Raw genomic sequence first — 8,626 nt, forward strand, 5'->3', positions numbered from 1 at the left:
AGGAATGCAGTGATCTGGGATCTTTCTTGACTTCAAAACATCGTTGGTAGTATGGGAACACATCTGCCTCTCACAGGGCAGCCATCACTCAGCTCAGAGAGGGTATGCAGGACTTCTAAGGGAGAATGTGGTGGAGGAGAGGCCAACTCCATCTGTCGGGAGAGTTTGTGCCAGCCGTGCGCCTGGCCGCACTGACGGGATTTGAGCCCACACACATGTTTGGGCCACGAGGTTGGGAGGACAGAGGAGAGAGGGACAGGGGGGACAGAGGGGGTAGAGGGGCACTCTGGCTTCCTCCCACACACCCCAGCATGGTGCTCCTGGAGGCCGGTAGCTGGAGGAGTGGCCCGGGCTCCAGGTCTTTGTCACTAGGGGGGTGAGAGGATGGGGGAGTGGGGGAATACTGGGACCCTGCAGGGAAGGAAGCACATATACCCTCCTCCTCTTCTAACAACAGCAGGGGGAAAAGCACATTACATGCTTGCAAGTCTACCCTCTACTATTTTTGTATTTACTAAATCTTGCAGGGAGATTGGTTCCTCCTCTCTTACTTTAAAAACTTTTGATGCTCTTGTATGGACATGAAACACCCACATACACACACACATTCAAGATAAGATAAATAACATAATGCCTTATGTGCAGCCAGGCAGTTTAATCAAAAGTATTTGTTTTTTATATATTTTTTAAATGTAAGGCTATGACATCTCTAGTTCAGATTTTCTCCTGTCTTTCCCCTCTAGTTTTCCCTGCCATGGTTGTGATAATTGGATTTTCTGGACACCTGTATGAGTGCAGTATATCCAGCGGATTATAACCAGGGAAAGGGTGAGTCAACTCTAATTATTGTCAAGCAGCCTCAACCCCCTCTCTCTATAGCATAGTAGCCCAGTCCCTGCTCTCCCATCCACCTCATACCAACAGAACTGGTTTACTGTCTCAGAACAGCCAAGCTATGGAGAGGTAGGCTCAAGGAGGCCTTCAATTGTGGAGTTTCTGTCCCATTCACATCAGCAGGTACAGAAGTTGACACAGTTTACTCAGAGATTGCGAAAATTAGGAAAAGTTGTTAATACACTTAGACAAACCATGAACATTATAAACACACTTCCGTCTCCAAACACCCCACACTGTGCTGGGCCAAGACAGGAGTAGATAGTGAGTGTTTGTAAACAGTGCGTGACGGGGGGATGCAGAGACAGGTGAGGAGAAGGGGAGTGCTGGGGTGTGCTCTCCTCTGCTCACGGTCCCACAGAGAAACCCGAGGAGGGAGCTGTGACTGAGCGGGGATGAGCGATGAACAGACAGGGCTTGTCCACAGACAGTCAAAGGGAGAGCTGGAGCTCTTTAACCATGGGGAGGGAGGGGAGCAGGATGGGGAAGGATGGACTCACAAGGTGTCTGGGCCGAGGCAGGTAATTCATCAGGCCATTCTCTCTCTCCAGGATAGGCTGCCCTACCGGCCAGACCCAGCCAGCAGGAACTTCCCATGGTCACCTCCGCTCTGCTCCGAGGGACTGAGAATCCTAATGAGCTGGAGGGGTCCACATTTACCATGGCTGATTAACTGAGAACAATGAGGCCAAACAGAACTCACAGGCACTCACAATAGTGACTAGAGAGCCTCAAGGCGTTGTCTCTGTATTTTTTTGAGGGGAGAGAAAATGAGAGAGTGAGTGAAATAGGATAATGGAGGGGGGGAAAGTGAACAAGACTGTAGTTTTGTAATGCTTTGTTTTATTTGTTTAGAGGAAATAAGCGATACTTTGAATACTTATTGTCACTATAATATATCCACGAGGCCATATATGTTCATAGGCAGCACATTGTATTAGTTCCTGTTAAAAAGGTGGGGTATAAAGTTGGAGTTTGGACTACAGCTTATGTAATGATGTTTAAATTATATTTATAGCATGCTAAAAAAGCAGTTGCATCATTAGTCATTTCCTCATGCAAATGAAGCCTAGCTATTTGCCTACATAGGCCTGCTATGTGCAGTGAGACCTAGCTACATCCCCTCACAGGGGCCTAGTGAATGAGGGTTGTTCTGACAGCTAGTGAGTGTCATTTAAACCCAGCCAACCTCCACCGATTACCATCTACACATTTATGGAGAATATGAGCATTATATGGTACCATTTCAATTAATAACCCCTTTTTCACTGACTGAATGCTTTGTAATCTCGACTATGCAATTAGTTTAGAATGGCTAAGAGATCAACTTCATTAGCATTTTTTGCACTGAAGGTGCCGGCTTGGGCCAAATGTTCGTTCTCAGTGGAAAGCGTATCTCTTTGGAAAAGCTGTTCTAAATTAGTTTCTGTATCAGTTAAAGACTATTTCCTCTCTGCTTTAAACTTGGGTGTGATAGAGGAACCTCTGGAATATTTATGGAGGGGAAAATAAATCCAGAAAGACAATTTTGCCGTTTGGTTACATGTTCTGCCTTCCCTTCTTGTGTTTTTCCAATTACTTAATGCTATTTAAATATAGCAGAGCCGACACATGCAGTTCACTGTAGTGGGGCCTAAAATAAGTCACGCTTTAATTGTATTTCATAAATGATAATAGGAGCCCATCACAGTAAGCTAGCTGTAATAAAATGATAAAATGGACAATTATGAAAAAATCCAGGCCCTTAATTTTCTAAACACACTCCAGAGAGCGTCTTTAAGCTGGGCATATTTGACTGGATGTTGAACAGTATTCCCCTCTGTGAGGGCTGCTGAAGTGCTGTGAATTACAGTAGAAGTGTTTTGTATGTTGTACAGTAACGTGTAGTACTACAAACTGTAGTGCCACTTCATGAAATACTATTTATCCAATTGTCTGCAGGGAAAGGTTTATATTCATTATATTCCCTTATGTATATAAGGCCAACTCAAATAATGTCTGGCAGAATAAACCATACAGTACAATATGTGTGCTGAAGGCAGGCCTGAATGTAGACACAACCAGGGTCTGTAAATCAGTCATTTCCCCATCATTGCAGGAAGGATATGGCTGGTTTGTGGTCCCCGGTCAGCCAGTGGGTCAGACAGAGATAACACCTCTCTCTTTAAGAGGCTCTCAAATTCCCAATCAGTGTTTGACTTGGGAGACAGGTGATTACTCACACCTGGGTACCTGGCCTCTTTCTGCACCTGGACTCCACCCCACCCTGTGCCAAGCATGATCCATCGGTGAGGCAGCATGTGCCATGTGATGACACGCCACCTGCTGGTGGGGTGGGGTGGGGCAAACCCGCTGCTTGCTGTCCTGATCAATCAATTAAATATTTATAATAAGAACAAATTCTTATTTTCAATGACAGGCTAGGAACAGTGGGTTAACTGCCTTGTTCAAGGGCAGAACGACAGATTTTTACCTTGTCAGCTCGGGGATTCTATCTTGCAACCTTTCGGTTACAAGTCCAATGCTCTAACCACTAGGCTACCTGCCACCACTTTACACTAAAAAAGAAAACACAAGAAAAGGGAACAAAAAAATTACTCATCACTAAAGGTACATCTGAAAGGCATTATGGTAACCTGCACATAAAGCAGGGAAAAGCATGAATTTACACAAGGTAAAATATAAGGACAGGCAATGAATCCCTTTTATCCAGATAAATTAATGACTGTACATTGCTTTTACTTGGAGGGCATCAAGACCTCAACCATGAAATCCTATGGTCTAGTATACCTGTAACATGTCTCTTTCCCAGGTGTCTTTCTGACGTCCTTGATGCACATCCAATGATGAGTGGGTGATGGAGGTCCCTCTGCTGTAACCCTGACCTCCAGAGCATAATGACCGCTCCAAAGACAGGACCTAAGGAAAGATGAGTCAAATGAAACACATCTTGACACCACTGCTTCTGCTGCAAACATGATGACATGATCTGTCTCTGTGAAGACAAAAACAATGTACCTGTTGTGCAACTCTCATATGGTTAATTTTGAAACGGTTAAACTGAAACAGTGAAACATTTTACCAATAGAGGCTACGCTGCTTATGATTTGAACTGTATCGTCCGTTGATGTATTATATTTCATGATGTTACATATCTTCAATAAATGTATTGGTGTCTTTGGTAGAAATATTGAGCATTACAATATTTGGAAACTGGGGTAGGGAGTTCACAATCAGAGCAGGGGAAGGTAATTGCTGGTTTTTGTTCCAGCCCTCCAGGACAGAGAATACCCCCCTACATTTGCCACTGTAGGTTTAGAGATCTACAGATGGCCTCTGTAAATATCTGAATAAGGCTAGCCTCAACCGTGTAAATGATAACACAATTTCTGGTCATAATTTATCTAAATACAGAACACTGTGGGGTAACTCTATCCTCCAGTATGGTGTGTGGTATCGTATATTGTTCATGTTGTATCACTGCAACCCTCAGGTGATGAAACGGTCTCTGTCACATTAGCTGCCCTCTCTCGCTCTACTTTTTCTCGAAGCTCCCAGGCCAGCTTTCAGCCATGGATATTCATCCCCCTTTATTTAAAACACACATGTTCCACTGCCTACCAGTCATTCATCACTGCCAACTAGAGTGGGTATGTGTGGCCATTTAGGCTTATTGATTAGCCATATCATTCACAGATATCTCTCTCAAGTATTTACTGTGTACATCAGCAAACAGGAACCACACAGTAAGTGGATATACCTCCTCACTCACACTTGAATATCCTCTGAGAAGAACCCAAGCAGGAAGCGTTTTCTCTGGGGGTGTCAAGTCCAGCCCAGGAGATGGTCAGCATCATGACACTAAGGAAGACCCTTGAGAGAACCAATCGAAGGCCCATCTGTGTTCAGCGCAGAGTGAATCCTGTGTTTCCAGGTTTAAACTGAACGTTATTAAAACAAGTGGGCTGAAAGGTCAGGAGAGAGCAGCCCACAAAAACAAACAATTAATTTGGCATGGAGGTGTAATGGGATGAGATGTGGACTGGGGTCGGGCCTATTGTTCTGCTGGAATTAACCGTGGCAGGTCATGTGTCACTGGGCACTGACCCCGGCCCCATTCAGGAGCCCAAACTCTGCATTAGCCACGGCCCAAAGAGAGGTCAAACATAGTCACAAACCGGGCACACACACAGCCAGTTCTGACCAGGGCAGCACTTACAAAACAAAGAGGGGTTTTACCATGCGGTGGTTGTGACACTGGCGGCATCAAAGGCTTTGTGACTCATCCGTTGGCCTGAATCTGTTGGACTGGTGCATATTGGAGGCATTAAGCATGAACGACATGCACCTAAATACTCCTATTTCATCTGTGCAAAGTGTGTGAGCCGGAGGTGACTCCACTCCCCATTCCCACATCCATACCTGGCTGAGGTGCAGAGTTGGAATGAGAGTACAGAGTACAGAGTGAGTCAGAAGAGTGGGTTTGGTTCCCGTGGGGCTTGCTTGGGCATACACTCAGACCACCCATCAGGATTGCTTTGTGCGGTCTAGTCTGCATGCTTCTTTTCCTCTCTGCAGCGTGTCAGTCTTCTTGCATGTGAAGCCAATCGCTTGGCTGTTGTAGGCATTTACATTTCCACCTGACAGATGCCTGGTGGAACAGTGGCATGTTGTAAAAACATCTGATCCTTTAGCTGCAGGCTACAGATACTGCTAATTGAAAAACGCCTATTCCAATATTATTGTTGCACAGTGCAATCACATCCTATCATTTCTCAAGACTTGGCTGCTTTGCCTCGTTTCACTGACATTCCTCCTCTGTCCACTCGAGCGTATAATCACAACATATTTATTGATTAGAGGACAAACAGTAGCTAGCTCAACTGGACGGTAAACTCCTTTGTTTTATTCCTATTCAGCATGGTGGCAGCAGTACTTCTCCCAGGTAGCTAGATGACAGCCAGCCACAGCTAAAACAGGCCTTTGCTCCAACATGGCTCTGCTGTCTCTGCCCTAATTGATTGGAAGGGGAAAGGCAGAACAGCTGCCCCAAAGCACAGAGCCAGAATTAAAACTTCAATCCCACTCCCGAACACTCAATTTCATCCATGATCCAGCATTATACAAATGAGTTGAGAACAGACAGCCAGGTGTATGGTTCCCCAGTAGGGTCCCTGGACCCACTGGCCTCAGAACCACAAACTGCTCCCCTCTCTCTCCCAGCAGCACCAGGCCCTCTGTGCTCCTTCTGTGCTCCCTCTGTGCTCCCTACCCTCCTACAGACAGCCCCCAGCCAAAACTACAACAGGCCAATTCTAGTTTTTAGGGGATCCATTCACAGCACTTTTCATTTAGGTAAGAATCAACAAGAGGGTGTAACACTTAAATCATCATCAGCCCAGTAGCTTTGCCTGCCATTTCTGGGCCCTCCTCCACACACATACATTAACCAGAATATACTATAAAATTATTAGAAATACTAGCCTACCAATAAGTAGTAAGTACACGCATAACTTTCACAGAGGACAACAAAGGTGATGGATATGCAAAAGCTCAGAGTATGTTAGAAAGTCACTGGGTTAGTTATAGTTTTACACGACCAGTTTCAAATTACAACTGTTTTTAAAGGTGATATTAGATACAACAGATACATTAAGAGTGAATTGTGTCAAAATAACACAAATTTAACTTAATTGTTAAAGGCCCAGAGCAGTCAAAAACATGATTGTCCTGTGTTTTAGACTGTTAAACAGCCACTACTAACATTGAGTGGCTGCTGCCAACACACTGACTCAACTCCAGCCACTTTAATAATATCACTAGCCACTTTAAACAATGCTACTTAATATAATGTTTACATACCCTACATTACTCATCTCATTTGTATATGTATATACTGTACTCTAAATCATCTACTGCATCTTTATGTAATACGTGTATCACTAGCCACTTTAAACTATGCCACTTTGTTTACATACCCTACATTACTCATCTCATATACTGTACTCGATACCATCTACTGCATCTTGCCTATGCCGTTCTGTACCATCACTCATTCATATATCTTTATGTACATATTCTTTATCCCTTTACACTTGTGTGTATAAGGTAGTAGTTTTGGAATTGTTAGTTAGATTACTCGTTGGTTATTACTGCATTGTCGGAACTAGAAGCACAAGCATTTCGCTACACTCGCATTAACATCTGCTAACCATGTGTATGTGACAAATACATTTTATTTTATTTTATTTTATTCATATTTCCACACTGAGATTGGAATAATACTGTGAAATTGTGACAATTATGATAATACCCCTTTTAGTGTAAGCTGTTTGAAGTAAGAAAGAGAGTTCCAAACCTCACTGCCAATAACAGCTAGTTTTCAGTTTTCCCTCCCCACCCAGACCACTCCCAGACAGTCCTAACAAAATTCTTGCTTGAGAAATATCTCTTTGCGAAGAACACATTTTTGTTTCTTTTTGACCATTTTAATTGAAAACAAATCACAGTAAGGTACTTAATTGTTACTCAGGAATGATTTGATATTGAGATAGAAATGGCTGAAGTGGATCTTTAAGAACCATAACACAATTCGAGATATACATTTGTAAAAATCAACACATTATTCCATCAACATAAGCGAGACAGTGTACTGTACAGTTCAGCCAGTAGTCCATAAAGCAGCAATATGTTTGCATAATAGTGGCATTTCTTCTGATTGTATTAAGGAACCTTGGTAGTTGCACATGTGGCCTTTTCAGTGGCGAGATGACTGGACACATTCTTCTGAGTGCGGTGGGTCCATGCAACGGGCAGCCAGGCAAGGGTGAACAGAGTAGGATCTTCACTACTAGAGCCCACACAGGCCGACTGTGTTCTCTTTTTGACTGGACGATTGTCCTGCATGGGACACAAGGATCAGCCAATCACTTAGAACCACTTTTTTTGTTCAGCTGCAACAACAAACACCATCTTTTGACTTACTGGTTATAGTACAGTTGTCCAGAGGGGTTGAAACCTTTTGTGTAAGGATTGTGATACACAAAATGGTTTCTCAACATAACAAGAAAACGTCTGAGTTCTTAAATATTGTATCATTGTTCCCACTTAAAAACCTATTCATGGATGGCAAATGCTTTACCCAATGAAACATTTCTTAACATTCTTAAATGGACTCATTAAAATGTGTGAGTGTAATCATGCATAAACAAAAGAAGAAGTGAAAGCTTCCCTCCACAGTTGTCCTCATGTTGACATAGAACTGAGGGCTCGGCGAAATCGGCAAGTCAGGGGCCTTGTGTAGCGTGTGACAGGAATCTTTGTAGTCAACAGATCATACTCAGACCCCAGCGCTACTTGCCTTCTGGTGCTGCATACAAACTGAATGAATGGGAACCGGCTAGTCCCTTACTCCAAAAAGTCATCACAACTGTGCCAAACTGGGCCCAGGATACAAACCCCGCAGTAACACTGTACAGAGCTCTGAAATACATCTTTGTCCCAATGTTTTACAGTTCAAAATGTACAAAAGTCAATAAAACAAAGATGGCCATCCATCTCATAGGAGTCTGAGATAACCTATAAAGTCACCACAACAACATTTACCAACACCTATTGTACTGTTGAATAAACATAAACCATAATCATATTCAAGCAGTATGTATTATATCATACACTACACAAAAAGAGATTATGGCTACATTGCAAACCTAGTAAAACCATATAAAAGGAT

General features: G+C 43.3%; 1 long non-coding RNA gene across 5 annotated transcripts in view; it reads left to right on the forward strand.

Annotated features, from left to right (window-relative positions):
- The window catches only part of LOC112250971, a 55,200-nt gene extending 51,057 nt beyond the window's left edge, over window positions 1-4,143 (forward strand). For 2 of the 5 annotated variants that reach the window (XR_006083456.1, XR_006083455.1), the window contains exons 6-7: window positions 744-828; window positions 3,707-4,143. This is a non-coding gene — a long non-coding RNA (uncharacterized LOC112250971). The remainder of the gene's footprint in view (window positions 1-743; window positions 829-3,706) is intronic. The other 3 variants (XR_006083453.1, XR_006083457.1, XR_006083454.1) reach the window with 3 other exon arrangements.
- Window positions 4,144-8,626: the final 4,483 nt, after the last annotated feature.

Source organism: Oncorhynchus tshawytscha, linkage group LG05 (assembly GCF_018296145.1).
Source record: "Oncorhynchus tshawytscha isolate Ot180627B linkage group LG05, Otsh_v2.0, whole genome shotgun sequence".
In the NCBI taxonomy this organism is placed as follows: domain Eukaryota; kingdom Metazoa; phylum Chordata; class Actinopteri; order Salmoniformes; family Salmonidae; genus Oncorhynchus; species Oncorhynchus tshawytscha.